Raw genomic sequence first — 15,509 nt, 5'->3', positions numbered from 1 at the left:
TAAGGATGTTTTGGTATAAATCTATTAAATACGTACTAAATATCAAAATGCCAGAAAACATGAAATATGTGTCTGGGAGTCTTAGAGAAGAGAACAGGAAGGGATAATTGGCTTCCATCCAGATGCTACCAGATAGAAATAGACGCAGGCTGGCTACTGGTCTGACAGCCAAGGAGAAAAGGCTGCAAGCTTCTCTGATGCCAGTGCCGAACAGGAAGGGGATTCTAGGCTGTGCTGACAAGGGGCTCATTCCCTCCTGGGAGTGGCATATTGAGAGAGATCCTAGGTGATCCTTTCTGAATTCTTCCCGCTACACGAGTTCTCTAAGAGGACTCATGACAGAGCCAGCCTAAGAGATGGGCCTCATGCAACTGCTGGGCCCCAATTAGCAAAAATGTATCTCCTCACCTGCTTGCTGAGGCCTGACATTCCTTTAACATGGAAAAACCTGACAGGGCACAAATGGAGCTCAATGACTTAAAATGTGAATGCCTGATTGAGGCAGTCAAAGAGGTAAAATGGGAATCAACCATTCAAACCATCCAGGGTCAGTACCACCCCTGAAATATTCCTTGGTCCAAATAGGGAGGGAGGGAGAAAAGAGCAGAGAAAAGGATGCAAGAAGAGGAGGCTATGGATGCTGAACACACAATTATTCCTATTTACTTCTTCTAGTAGTAGTAGTGTTAGTCGCTCAGTCATGACCAACTCTTTGCGATCCCATGGACTGTAGCCCGCCAGGCTCCTCTGTTCATGGGGATTCTCCAGGCAAGAACACAGGAGTGGGTTGCCATTCCTTTCTCCAGAGAATCTTCCCAAATAGAAACTGCTGAGAATTTTTGACATGGTTTGCAAAGATAAATGTACCTTGCTCTGCTTTGCATGTGTAATAAAGCATTGGGTGTTTTTGCATGTCACTGAAAGGAAAAGAAAATGACATGCCTAATGTTTGCCCTAGCCTTGGGTTAGAATGCATGCTAAGTTGTCTCCATCATGTCTGATTCTGTGCGACGCCATGGACTACAGGCTTCCAGGCTCTTTGGTTCATGCAATTCTCCAGGTAAGAATACTGGAGTGGGTTGCCATGTCCTACCACACTGGAAATGATTATCTAGTTCTGGTTAAAGAGAAATTATCATTTCAAATTTCTGTTGGTTCTTTGAGCTGCTAAAGATACAGTCCTGAGGTAAATGACTCTTTTTTGAAAATGCTCATTATCAGGTCTTTTTCTTTATGAAAAGTAGGTCTAGTCGAGGATGAAACTTGAGAGTTAAAATGGAAGAGGAATCTGGTGGTTTGAGTGGCACCCACAGGGAAGAATAAGACAAGGGTAGATGCTAAGAGGAAATCAGACCTAGAGAAAGAAGTTTCATGTTTATTTCCACCTTCTGCCAAAAATAATCTACTAAATGAAACATGATAATTTTTCATACATCAATATGTAAAGATGCCATAAGAATATTAAAAATGTATGTATAATGGAATCATTGTGCTGTACAACAGAAATTAATACAGCACTATAAATTAACTTTACTTCAACAAAAAATATTAAAACTGAAAAAAGAGATGCCATTGAGGTAGTCTGGGGGCCAACACTCAACACAGCACAGTCCAAGGGCAGGCATGAATCCTTCCCTCTCTCACTCTTCTTTTTCTCTCTTCTGTCCATCTGATCTTTCAACAGATAGTTATTAAGCATCTATAGTGTAATGGGTATTAGGTTAGGTTTGTTCAGTCACTCAGTCATGTCCAACTTCTTTGCAACCCCATGGACTGCAGCATGCCAGACTTCCCTGTCCTTCACTATCTCCTCGGGTGCACTCAAACTCCTGTCCATTGAGCCAATGATACCATCCAACCATCTCATCCTGAATGAGATGGGCAGGGCCCCCTTCTCCTCTTACCTTCAATCTTTCCCAGCATCAGGATCTCTTCCAATGAGTCAGTTCTTTGCATGAGGTGGCCAAAGTATTGGAGCTTTAGGATCAGTTCTTCGGATGAAGACTCAGGGTTGATTTCCTTTAGGATTGACTGGTTTGATCTCCTTACTGTCCAAGGGACTCTAAAGAGTCTTCTCCAGCACCACAATTCAAAAGTATCAATTCTTCTGCACTCAACCTTTTTATGGTCCAGAGGTTCTTGTATCCATAGACAACTACTGGAAAAGCCATAACTTTGTCTAGAAAGATCTTTATTGGCAAAGTGATGTCTCTGCTATTTTTAATACACTGTCTAGGTTTTCATAGCTTTTCTTCCAAGCAGGAGACATCTTCATGGCTGCAATCATTATCCACAATTACTTTGAAGCCCAGGAAAATAAAGTCTTTCACTGTTTCCATTGTTTCCCCATCTATTTGCCATGAAGTGATGGGACCAGATGCCATGATATTAGTTTTTTGAATGTTGAGTTTAAGCCAGCTTTTTCATTCTCCTCTTTCACTTTCATCAAGAGGCTCTTTAGTTCCTCTTCGCTTTCTGCCATAAGGGTGGTGTCATCTGCATATCTGAGATTATTGATATTTCTCCCAGCAATCTTGATTCCAGCTTGAGCTTCATCCAGCCTGGCATTTTGCATGATGTACTTTGCATATAAGTTAAATAAGCAGGGTGACAATATACAGCCTTGACATACTCCTTTCCCAATTTTGAGCCAGTCCATTGTTCCATGTCTGGTTCTAACTGTTGCTTCTTGACCTGCATACAGGTTTCTCAGGAGGCAGGTAAGGTGGTCTGCTATTCCCATCTCTTTAAGAATTTTCCAGAGTTTGTTGTGATCCACACAGTCAAAGGCTTTAGTGCAGTCAATGAAGCAGAAGTAGATGTTTTTCTGGAATTCCCTTGCTTTTTCTATGATCCAACAGATGTTGGCAATTTGATCTCTGGTTCCTCTGACTTTTCTAAATCCAGCTTGTACATCTGGAAGTTCTCGGTTCATGTACTGTTGAAGCCTAGCTTGAAGGATTTTGAGCATTACCTTGCTAGCATGTGAAATGAGCACAATTGTGCAGTAGTTTGAACATTCTTTGGCATTGCCCTTCTTTGGGATTGGAATGAAAACTGACTTTTTCCAGTCCTGTGGCCACTGCTGAGTTTTCCAAATTTGCTGACATATTGAGTGCAGCACTTTCACAGCATCATCTTTTAGGATTTGAAATAGCTCAGCTGGAATTCCATCACCTCCACTAGCTTTGTTCATAGTAATGCTTCCTAAGGTCCACTTGACTTCACACTTCAGGATGTCTGGCTCTAGGTGAGTGATCACACCATCATGGTTATCTGGGTCATTGAAGATCTTTTTTTATAGTTCTTCTGTGTATCTTGCCACCTCTTCTTAATATCTTCTGCTTCTGTTAGGTCCATATTGTCTTCTGTCTTTTATTGTGCCCATCTTTGCATGAAATGCTCCCTTGGTATCTCTAATTTTCTTGAAGAGATCTCTAGTCTTTCCCATTCTATTGTTTTCCTCTATTTCTTTGCATTGTTCACTTAGGAAGGCTTTCTTATCTCTCCTTGCTATTCTTTGGAACTCTGCATTCAGATGGGTATATCTTTCCTTTTCTTCTTTGCCTTTCACTTCTCTTCTTTTCTCAGCTATTTGTAAGGCCTCCTCAGACAACCATTTTGCCTTTTTGCATTTCTTTTTCTTGGGGATGGTTTTGGTCACCACCTCCTGTACAATGTTATGAACCTCCATCCATAGTTCTTCAGGCACTCTATCAGATCTAATCCCTTGAATTTATTTGTCCCTTCCACTGTATTAATCATAAAGGATTTGATTTAGGTCATACCTGAATGGCCTACTGGTCTGAATTTTGCAATAAGGAGTTCATGATCTTATCACAGTCAGCTCCCAGTCTTGTTTTTGCTGACCATATAGAGCTTCTCCATCATCGGCTGTAAGGAATATAATCAATTTGATTTTGATATTGACCATCTGATGATGTCGATGTATAGAGTTTTCTCTTATGTTGTTGGAAGAGGGTGTTTGCAATGAGGAATGCGTTCTCTTGACAAAACACTGTTAGCCTTTGCCCTGCTTCCTTTTGTACTCCAAGGCCAAACTTGCTTGTTACTCCAGGTATCTCTTTACTTCTTTTGCATTCCAATCCCCTATGATGAAAAGGACATCTTTTTTGGTGTTAGTTCTAGAAGGTCTTGTAGGTCTTCATAGAACCATTCAACTTCAACTTCTTCTGGCATTAGTGGTTGAGGCATAGACTTGGATTCCTGTGATATTGAATGGTTTGCCTTGGAAACAAACAGAGATCATTCTGTCATTTTTGAGACTGCACCCAAGTACTGCATTTTGGACTCTTTTGTTGACTATGAGGGCTACTCCATTTCTTCTAAGGGATTCTTGCCCACAGGCTAGTAGATATAATGGTCATCTGAATTAAATTTGCCCATTCCCATCCATTTTAGTTCACTGATTCCTAAAATGTCAATTGGAGAAGGCAATGGCACCCCACTCCAGTACTCTTTTGCCTGGAAAATCCCATGGACGGAGGAGCCTGGTAGGCTGCAGTCCATGGGGTCGCTAAGAGTTGGACACGACTGAGCAACTTCACTTTCACTTTTCACTTTCACGCATTGGAGAAGGAAATGGCAACCCACTCCAGTGTTCTTGCCTGGAGAATCCCAGGGACGGCAGAGTCTGGTGGGCTGCCGTCTATGGGATCACACAGAGTCGGACACGACTGAAGCGACTTAGCAGCAGCAGCAAAATGTCAATGTTTACCCTTGACATCTCTTGTTTGAACACTTCCAATTTAGTTAAATATTACTGGCTTATATGATTTAATAGCTACATAATATAACCAATATTCTATTGGTCAACATTTAAGTTTTCTATTTTTTCAACCATAGTAAAAATGGTTTACTGAATATCCTAGTGTTATTATATGTTATGAAGTACAGTTTGTGGGTCAAAGGCCATTCACCATTAAGGTTATGTGACGCAAATTTTCCACATGCCTTCTCAAAAGTATGTTTACTTGCCCTTGACCTCTATTAGACTGTGATCTTCAAATATGTAGGTTAGGTTGGATCTACATATTTGAAGATTACAGTCTAATAGGGGTCAAGGGCAAGTAAACATTCTTTTATGAAGGCATGTGGAAAATTTGCGTCACATAACCTTAACGGTGAATGACCTTTGACCCACAAACTGTACTTCATAACATATAATAACACTAGGATATTCAGTAAACCATTTTTACTGTGGTTGATAAAACAGAAAACTGTTGACCAATAGAATATTGGTTATATTATGTAGCTATTAAATCATATAAACCAGTAATATTTAACTTTATAGGGACATTTTTATAATGTTTTAAGTGGAATAATCAAGATGCAATATTTAAACGGAGTTCCCCTAAAACTGAGTTCCTCTGCTGATGTTATGATTAACCTCTTCATCCAAAACTTTAATTCCTTTCTTATCCAGGACCTGTTCCCCTCAAGATGAGAAGTATCAAAGAAAAAGGAAGATTAAAACTGAGCAGGATTCTGCAGGGACCTCTGGGGTACAGAACACCCTCTGTCTCCCATTTGTTATTTGTATCAAAAGGCTTTAGTTCTAAACCTTCCCTGAGTTCCAAACAGCAGACACAAGTAGTTACTAACTAGGGAAATGAAGGAATGCAGAAACCAAGAAAAAGCCAGTTAAACAAGAAAATAATAGTTCAGTGATAAAACAGAATCATAGTGCCTCCTCAAGGGATATATATAACACTGACACATATTTTTGAGTTTCTCATCAGGAACTAATACCTGCCCTGCCCAGGTGGAGGGTAGTAACTATATGCTGAGCACAAGTACCTAGACCCCCATACTGGGTGGGACCAGAAGGCTGATGATCAAGTTTCCTGAAACACCACCCTGTTATCTCACCACCAACCAATCAGAAGGAAGTCGTGCATCCTTCAGTCCTCAACCCCAAATATTGCTTTTAAAAAAGCTTCCCTGAAAGCCATCAGGGAGTTTGGGGTGTTTAAGCATGAGCCAACCATACTCTTTGCTTGGTGCCTAAAATAAACACTGTACTTTCCCTCACTACAACCCAGTGTCAGTAAATTGGCTTTGGTGCATGGCAGGTGAGTGGATACCCAAGTTCAGTTTGGTAATAATACCCCATATAGGGTACTATCAAAAATGCATATGTAAATATACAAAGAGAGAAATAAGGAAAAAAAATGGAAAGATTGCATACCGAAATGCTATCAGAGCTTTGTCTTTGAGTGGAGAGATTATGGGGGAATACTTTGAAATTTTCCACTATCTGGATTTTGATAATTCCCTAGATTTTATAAAATAAACATGTAGTACTCTTAACATCATTTTAGAAACAATTCTATGCCAGATTATTTTGTTCTTTAGTGTTACTAAGTCAAGCCTTCCTAACTACTATTTTTTTAATGGTGGAATATCTGACAGATACTAACAATATCTTTAGGTGATCTGAGGGCTTTATGAAGACCCCAAATCAATAAAAGTCATATGAATGAAAGGAACGCATAAAATATAGAGTTAGGATATAGCTGTGCTTCACTGCTTAATGAATGATTGTTCTGAGGAATTGGATATAGGATAATAAAGGTGCTCGCCTAGCAGAAAACTCTAGTAAGAATTTATTTAGACTATTACTTGAATATGAAAACATAAAATGTCATATTGATGTCATCAGTATTGTTCCTCAATCATTAAACAAGGACAAATGAATAAAACTAGACAATAAAATAATTGGCAGGTGGTTATCTGATTTCTAGGTTTGGAAGGCCAATTTAAGCATTATACAAAGTTAGAAATTCATAACTACAAATATTTGCCACAGATATCATAGAAGAAGGGTTAAAATATTTAATATAAGACAGATTAAAATATTTTTACAAATTTGAATGTTTCAGAAAAAAAAAAAAAAAGAACCTGGCACATGTAATTTGTAAAGAAACACAAATGAGAATGACAAATAAAATGATTTAAAAATAGGAAGGAGGACTTCCCTGGTGGTTCAATGGTTAAGAATCTGCCTGCCAATGCAGGGGGACACGGTTCAATCCTTGATCTGGGAAGATCCCACATTCCAAGGGGCAACTAAGCTCATGCACTCCAACTACTAAGCCCATGCTCTGAAGCCCAGGAGCCACAACCACTGAAGCCCATGTGCCCTAGAGCCTGTGCTCCACAAGAGAGGCCTCCACAGTGAGAAGGCTGCGCACCCCAACAGAGTGGTCTCCACTCACTGCAGCTAGAGAAAGCCCGTGCTCAGCAGCAAAGACACAGCATAGCCAAAAATAAATACAAAAATAAGAAGGACTATTTTAAAAAGAATGTTAAAAAGTGAAGATTTCCCTACTAGATTGCTTATGTTTTACATGATAATACCTACTGTCAATAAGAATTTGAGAAAATTGGCATTCTTAAAACATATTTTGTTTAATAGTTTTCAGGTTTTACTCAATGACCATTAATTGACTTGGTTATGAGAAAATACAAATGTTTTCCTAGAAAATACATCGACCTACAATTTGTGTATATCTATGCACATACAATTTGAATATAATGTAGTAATGTATACTTTATGTTTTAAAATCCTAAACAATTTTTGCATATGATACAACTTTTCAACAAATCCAATCATACTGAAAATGAACTGGAAAACATATTTGAAGAGATCTCAGGAAAAATTTGTGTATAAAACCCAATATAATATTATAAAGTGAATTATAATAATTATCACTTCATCTTTCAATTTTTACATCTTATTCATTTTATAATAAGCATTATAAAATATGTATGTGTAGTATTAGTACTACAAATAAATATCTTGTAAGGTTGTATTTTCACATGTTAATTTTTTCACATGTTAATTTTCCCAGGAGTAAAGGTCACTTATAGTTATTCACCTCGACTGCTTTCGCTATTACAGATGCTTGTCCAAGCCATTAAAATACAAATCAGTCTTTCAAGTCGTTGATTTAAAAATTCATCCAGCCACATGAACCCCAAAATGTTTCTAGTCATCTGAAATCATTTGAAAAATATTATCCCCAGAGTTGTTGATCACATCATTGGATAATTTCTAGGTTATTCTCAGTTAGCTACCGTGTTTTAGTTCTTAACTACAGTGGACTGTTTCACTAGTCAAAACCCTTATATGGGGAGTTTGCCTTTTTCCCCTTCTTTCTTTTACATTTAAACGAATGCAAAGCCTACAGAGCCTAAAGTGCTCTTTTTTTTTTTTTCCTCCTACAATGCTCTTAAAAGCCTTCAGGAGAAACTGTCTCAGGACTGAGGGCCAGTACCCAGGTTGGTTTTCTAATTTCTTTCTCATAAGGATAGTTATGATTTTGCAAAGGTGTCAAGCTGGTGTCTACAATGTTTATCTTGTTTCTCCAAACAGCAGACAGAGCAGTGGTGGCTGAGCTCCACTCTGCCTTCTACCCAGGTACCTCTGCCCTCACCAAAGGCACAGCCCTCTCCACCTGTCAGTCTTTGATCTCCTGGCTGAAACTGCCTACCAGGATGCCAAATAGTACCAATGTGGTGGGGGTGAACATGTGCACACGGACCCACAGCACCAAACAGGCAGAAAGAGCCAATGATCTGTTTTTAGGAGGCAAGTCTATCTGTACTGCACTGAAGCCAACTTTCTATTCAAGTTCAGCTTTTAGTTTACTTACAACACCTCCCACTAAATTAAAGTGATTTTTCATCACAATAACATGGGATAATATATCCAATAACACCTTAATTGATTGCACTGGCAACATTGTCATACTTGTCTCTTCCTTGTTACCAGCACTGTTGGTGTAGAGTGGAGCCAGGTTTGGGGCTAGACACTTTTATAAAACCTGTTTATACAGATAAAGGGCTTCCCTGGTGGCTCAGTGGATAAAGAGTCTGCCTGCAATGCAGGAGACCCGAGTTCGATCCCTGGGTTGGGAAGATCCCCTGGAGAAGGAAATGGCAACCCACTCCAGTATTCTTGCCTGGAGAATTCCACGGACAGAGGAGCCTGGTGGGCTACAGTCCATGGGGTTGCAAAGAGTCAGACATGACTGAGTGACTAACACTTATACAAATAAGTATATACACACAGAGCGCAAGGCACGTGCAAGGGATGTGACAAACATTTGATTGAATTATTACATTCAATTCCTATAAATTCTCTGGAAGACATGTATTATTCAATTCATTTTACAACTGAGGAATATGAGGCACAAATGGATTAAGTAATCTGTCTGTGATCACACAGTCTGTAGATGGCTGATTCAGAATTAAAATTGGGTTATTTTAAAAATCCCTCTAACTTTAACTTTCTTGCGGTCTGTTTCTGTTCCTACTCCATCTACATCCCCCACTGTACCACTACACTTTGTATATTATAGGTTCTTAATAAAAGTTAAATGTCATCAAATTTATGCACAAAAGATGCTCAAGATTATTAGTCATTAGGGAAGTTATATCTGCAATCCCACTAAGATGTCTATAATCAAAAAGACAAACAAACAACAAATTTAGAGAGTATACAGAGAAATTAGAACCCTCACACATTGCTGGTAGGAATGTAAAATGATGCAGCTGCTTTATCAAACAGTCTGGCAGTTCATTAAATTGTTAAATATACAGTTACCATATGACCCAGCACTTCCATTCCCAAAGAAATGAAATGTCACTCAAGAGAAATGAAAACAAATGTTCAAAAAAAACTTGTATGTGAATATTCATAGCAGTATTATTTATTATAGCCCCAAATTAGAATCAACTCAAGTGTTCACCACCCAATAACTAGATATACAAAATATAGTATATCCATGTGATGGAATATTATTCAATCACTAAAAGGAATGAAGTACTGATTGATGCTACCACATGGATCATTCACTTAGGTGAAAGAAGCCAGATATAAAAGGCAACATATTATATAATTACATGGACATTAAATGTTTAGAAGACACAAATCTATGGAAATAGAAAGTATTTTAGCAGTTGCTTAAGACTGGGATGTGGTGGGCAAGGATGGGAGGATTGGTAGATGAAAGCTAGAGTTCTGAGTTTCTTTGGGGGGTGATGAAAATGTTCTAAAATTTACTATGGTGCTCATGGCACATATCTATGAATAGACTAAAAACCATCATGAAGGATATAAATAGGTGATTTGCATGGTATGTGAATTTTACTTCAATAAATCTGTTTTTTTAAAGCAAATGTTGGAAGGACTTCACTGGTAGTCCAGTGGTTAGGAATCTGCCTGCCAATGAAGGGAACATGGGTTCAATCCCTGGTCCAAGAACTAAAATTCCACATGCTGCAGGGCAGCTAAGTCTGTGCACCACAGCTACTGAGCCTGCACTCTAGAACCTGTGAACCTCAACTACTGAGCCCACGTGCCACAATTACTGAAGCCCACATGCCCTGGAGCCCATGCTCTGCAACAAGAGAAGCCATTGCAATGAGAAGCCCATGCACCACAACTAGAGAGTAGCCCCTGCTCGCTGCAACTAGAGAAAGCCCTCACACAGAAACAAAGAAACCAAGCTCCAACAAGTACCCAATACAGCCATAAATAAATAAATCTTTAAAAAATAAAGTGAGTGTTAGAATAATGCATATACTATGAGCACAGCAGGCATATAATTTGTCCATATGAATGCGTATGTGTATTATGTGTGTTAGTATAACATGAATTCAATTCAAAGGTTTGCTGAACCCATTGTATTTTTGTACATTTTTTAAAATCTAAAGATAGTAAAAGTACAAGTATTTATGTGGCAAGCCACTCAAAATGTGTAGATCAAAAAGTTGCCCTCAGAAAGACTGACTGGAGGGAGGAATGAAAATACCAACTCTTAGGCACCTAATATGGATCAAGAACCATGCAGGTACTTGATGCATAGTGTTTCCCTTGGAAAACAAGTGATTTGGTAAAAATGAACAATGGGAAGAGGTGAAAATATAGTCCTGTAATATCTTTCAATGCTGCATTTAGATAGAGTTCTATAGTAGCCAGAGCATAGAGTTTATGGCCAGATCCTTGTTTACAAGCTCAGTTCTTGCAATAGTTAACTGTAGAATCTCAGGCAAGTTATTGAGCCCCAGGACTGCCACCTATAAAATTAGAATAACATTACTTCTGCTATTATGCTTGCTGTGAGAATTAAATGGGAAACCTAAAATATGATGCCTATCACAGAACAACTCTTCATCAGCGTTAATTACTTTTCTCTTTCCTTGATTCAGTTTCATTTCTAAAGTGGTGTGTGTGTGTGTGTTGGTGATGGTGGCTTGGAATTTCACATCTAATATATCTGAGTTCCATGGACTCAAGATTATATCTACATTATCACTGTTAATATGACATTCTGTTTGTTTTCAATTACTACCTTACCTGAGCACATGTTTTGTAACTTCTAGGCTCCTTGGAGAAATCAAATAAAATGAGTGAACCAAACAGAAGAGATGCAGTTTTGGTGACCAAACTGCATTATAGACAAATAGCTGAAGTTAAAGACTTTTCTCCCTGCTTTTCCATCCCATTTGTATTGCTTTATATATTTTCTTTTCCTTTCTCAGTCACCAGTTACAAGGTGGAGCTGAAAATAATGGAGTATTTGTGGACATTTATTTATCTTGGTCAGTAAGTTGTACTTTATGCTGTCTTTGCAACAAGAGGTTTTCCACATCATGTGTCACCAGGGAAATGCCTATCAAAACAACAATGAGATGCCACTACATGCCTATAGGAATGGCCAACATTTGGACCACCGATACTACCAAATGCTGATGAGGACGTGGAGCAACAGGGACTCTCTCATTAATTGCTGGTGGGAATGAAAAGTGATACAGCCACACTGGAGGACAGTTTCTTACAAAACTAAACATACTCTTATTATAGAATCAAGAAATTGCAATCCTTGTTATTGACCCAAAAGAGTTGAAAACAGGTCCACACAAACCTGCAAATGAATGTTTATTGCAACTTTGTTTATAATTGCCAAAACTTGGAAGCAACCAGGATATTGTTCAGGAGGCAAATATATAAACTGTGGTACATGCAACCAATAGAATATTATTCAACACTAAAAGAAATGAGTTATCAAGCCATGGGAAGGTATGCTGCTGCTGCTGCTGCCAAGTCGCTTCAGTCATGTCTGACTCTGTGCGACCCCATAGACGGCAGCCCACCAGGCTCCCCCGTCCCTGGGATTCTCCAGGCAGGAACACTGGAGTGGGTTGCCATTTCCTTCTCCAGTGCATGAAAGTGAAAAGTGAAAGTGAAGTCACTCAGTCGTGTCTGACTCTTAGCGACCCCATGGACTGCAGCCTACCAGGCTTCTCCATCCATGGGATTTTCCAGGCAAGAGTACCTGGAGTGGGGTGCCATTGCCTTGGCATAGAGGAAACTTAAATGCATATTACTAAGTGAAAGAAGCACATCTGAAAAGGCTACATACTGTATGGTTCCAACTTTGTGACATGGAAAAGGGAAAACTTTGGTGATGGTAGAAAGATCAGTGGTTGTCAGAGAAGGAAGGAAAGAGATGGATAGACAGAGCACCGAGTGTTTTTGCAGCAGTGAAAACACTTTATGATACAAAGATGGATATATGGCTTAATACATTATACAAACCCATAGGATGTGCAACACAAAGAGTGAATCCTAAAATAAACTATGGATTTTGGGTGATTATGATTTTGATATAGGTTCATCCTTGGTAAAAGTACCATTCTGGTGAGTGATGTGGATCATAGAGGAAGCTAGGAATATGTAGGGGCAGTGAGTATATAGGAAATCTCTTTATCACCCTCTCAATTTTTATTGTAAACCTAAAACTGCTTTTAAAATATTAAGTCTAAAAATGTAATAAGGCATCACTGAAGCATTACTACTACAAATTTTATAGTACTGGTTACTCTGAGCATTTTTCAAAAGAGAGAATGGGTAACAAATATGTGGAAATTTAACAATGAGTCAAAGAAGAAATAAGTGAAAATATAAAATTTTTGGAATGAATGAAAATGAAAACTGAGCATACCAAATTTTATAGGATGCAGCTAAAGCAATGATTACAGGGAAACTTACAGTCATAAATGCCTATTGTAAAAAGCAATGATTACAGGGAAACTTACAGTCGTAAATGCCTATTGTAAAAAGGGAACAAAGATCTTAAAGAAATTACCTAATCTTTCACCTTCAGACCCTGGAAAAACAAGAACAAATTGATTTCAATGTAAGCATAAGGAAGGAAATAAAGATTAGAGTGGAAATAAATTAACTAGGCAATAGAGAACATTAACAAAACCAAAAGATTCTTTAAAATGATCAGTAAAAAGGACAAAACTGTAATTAAGTTTTCAAGCAAAAAAAGAAAAAAAAATCAAGTTATTAAAAGCATGAATGAAAAAGTGGACCCTATTCCTTATGTTATAGAATAAAAAAGATTATAAAGGAATATTATGACCAACTATATGCCAAAGCATTAGATAACCTAGAGGAGATGTACAAGTTCCTAGAAAGAACAAACTACCTAAACTGACTCAAGAAAACAATGGTAAGTATAACCTGTAACAAGTAAAGAAATTGAGTCAGTCTTTTTGCATATATTGACAAACTAATCCTAGAAGTCATATGGAAATGTAAGCCAAAACAATTTTGAAAAAGAACAAAGTTGGAGGATTCACACTCCCTGTTTCAGTCCATTCTGGCAGATATAACGAAATGCCATAGACATTTTGTGGCTTATAAACCTCAAACATTTATTTCTCTGAGTTCTTAAAGCTAGGAAGTTCAAGATCATGGCATGGGATTTGCTATCTGGTAAATGCCCTTTTCCAAATTGGAGACTGCCAACTTTTTGCTGTGTCCTCACATGGCGAAAGGGGCTAAGTGTGTCTCTGGGGCCTCGTTTTTAAGGGTATTAATCTAATTCATGATGGTTCTGCCTTCATAATGTTCTCACCTTCCAAATGCCTCACCTCCTAAGACCATCACCTTGGGCATTAGGTTTACAACACAAACATTCAGATCGTAATATTACTTCCCAATTTCAAAACTTATTACAAACTACTGTAATCAAGATAGTTTGGTACTAGAGAGACATATAGGTCAAGAGAATAGAATTGAGAGCTAAAAGTAAATATATATGTTAGTTCACATAATTATAATTTTTACTTTGTCAAGAACACTTAAGACCTACCCTCTTAGCAAATTTCAAATCTGGACTTCCCTGGTGGCTCAGAGGTTAAAGCGTCTGCCTGCAATGTGGGAGACCCGGGTTCGATCTCTGGGTCAGGAAGATCCCCTGGAGAAGGAAATGGCAACCCACTCCAGTACTCTTGCCTGGAGAATCCCATGGACAGAGGGGCCTTTGGTAGGCTACAGTCCACGGGGTCACAAAGACTCGGACACAACTGAGCGGCTTCACTTTTACTTTCACTATTGGTAACTAAGGACTTCCCAGTGGTAAAGAATCCACCTGCACTCTGTCACTGTTTCCATTGTTTCCCCATCTATTTGCCATGAAGTGATGGGACTGGATGCCTTTTCATTCTTCTCTTTCACCTTCATCAAGAGGCTCTTTAGTTCCTCTTCACTTTCTGCCATAAGGGTGGTGTCATCTGCATATCTGAGGTTATTAATATTTCTCCTGGCAATCTTGATTCCAGCTGTGCTTCATCCAGACTGGCATTTTGCATCATGCACTCTGCATAGAAGTTAAATAAGCAGAGTGACAATATACAGCCTTGAAATACTCCTTTTCCCAAGCCAGCTTTTTCACTCTCTTCTAGAAGAAATTCCACTCTTATGCATATACAGAAGAGAACTGAAAGCCTATGTCCACAATAAACCTTATACAGAAATGTTTATAAGACTGAATTTTCATAGTAGTAAAGAAGTGGAGACAACCCAAATATCCATCTATAAATTAATACACAAATGATGATACAGCCATAAAATGGGATATTTTCATTCCTATAAACGAATGAAGTACTGATATATGTTACATCATGGATGAAACTTAAAAAATACTAAGTGAAATAAGCCAGACAGTAAAACATCAAATATTGTATGAATCCATATTTTTGGCAATTTCTAGAATAGACAAGTCCATAAAGTCAGAAAGTAGATTAGTGATTCTAGAGGGTTCAGAGGAGAGGGGAACAAGGAGTGACTGCTAATGGGTACAGAGTTTCTTCTTAGAGTAATCAAAAGTTCTGAAATTAATGATGATGGTTGCACAACTTTGTGAATATATAATGTAGTGTTTTTTTAAAAAAGTGGATTGCAAAAAATGATTTAGTAAAATCTTACATCAGTTGTCTAAAACCAAATTGTTACTGCTTTCTATAGCTTTTGTGTCCTTAATCTATGAACATAGTATTATGTACTTTAAAATGGAGATAAGAATCAATTTAGAAGCTGATGGCAAAAGTCTTGCCCTCAGAAATGCAACAATTTAAATTAATCCAGTGCTTCTGATTTTGAATCATATCTGTTTTCCTTGAAA

The 15,509-nt window shown here is 38.2% G+C and overlaps 1 pseudogene; it reads left to right on the top strand.

The window, feature by feature from the left end:
- The first annotated feature begins 438 nt into the window (after positions 1-438).
- Positions 439-15,509, top strand: part of LOC139033279 (gamma-taxilin pseudogene) — a 40,509-nt pseudogene continuing 25,438 nt past the window's right edge.

This window comes from Odocoileus virginianus, unplaced genomic scaffold (assembly GCF_023699985.2).
Source record: "Odocoileus virginianus isolate 20LAN1187 ecotype Illinois unplaced genomic scaffold, Ovbor_1.2 Unplaced_Scaffold_1, whole genome shotgun sequence".
In the NCBI taxonomy this organism is placed as follows: domain Eukaryota; kingdom Metazoa; phylum Chordata; class Mammalia; order Artiodactyla; family Cervidae; genus Odocoileus; species Odocoileus virginianus.
This window is presented reverse-complemented; position numbering and strand designations above follow the sequence as displayed.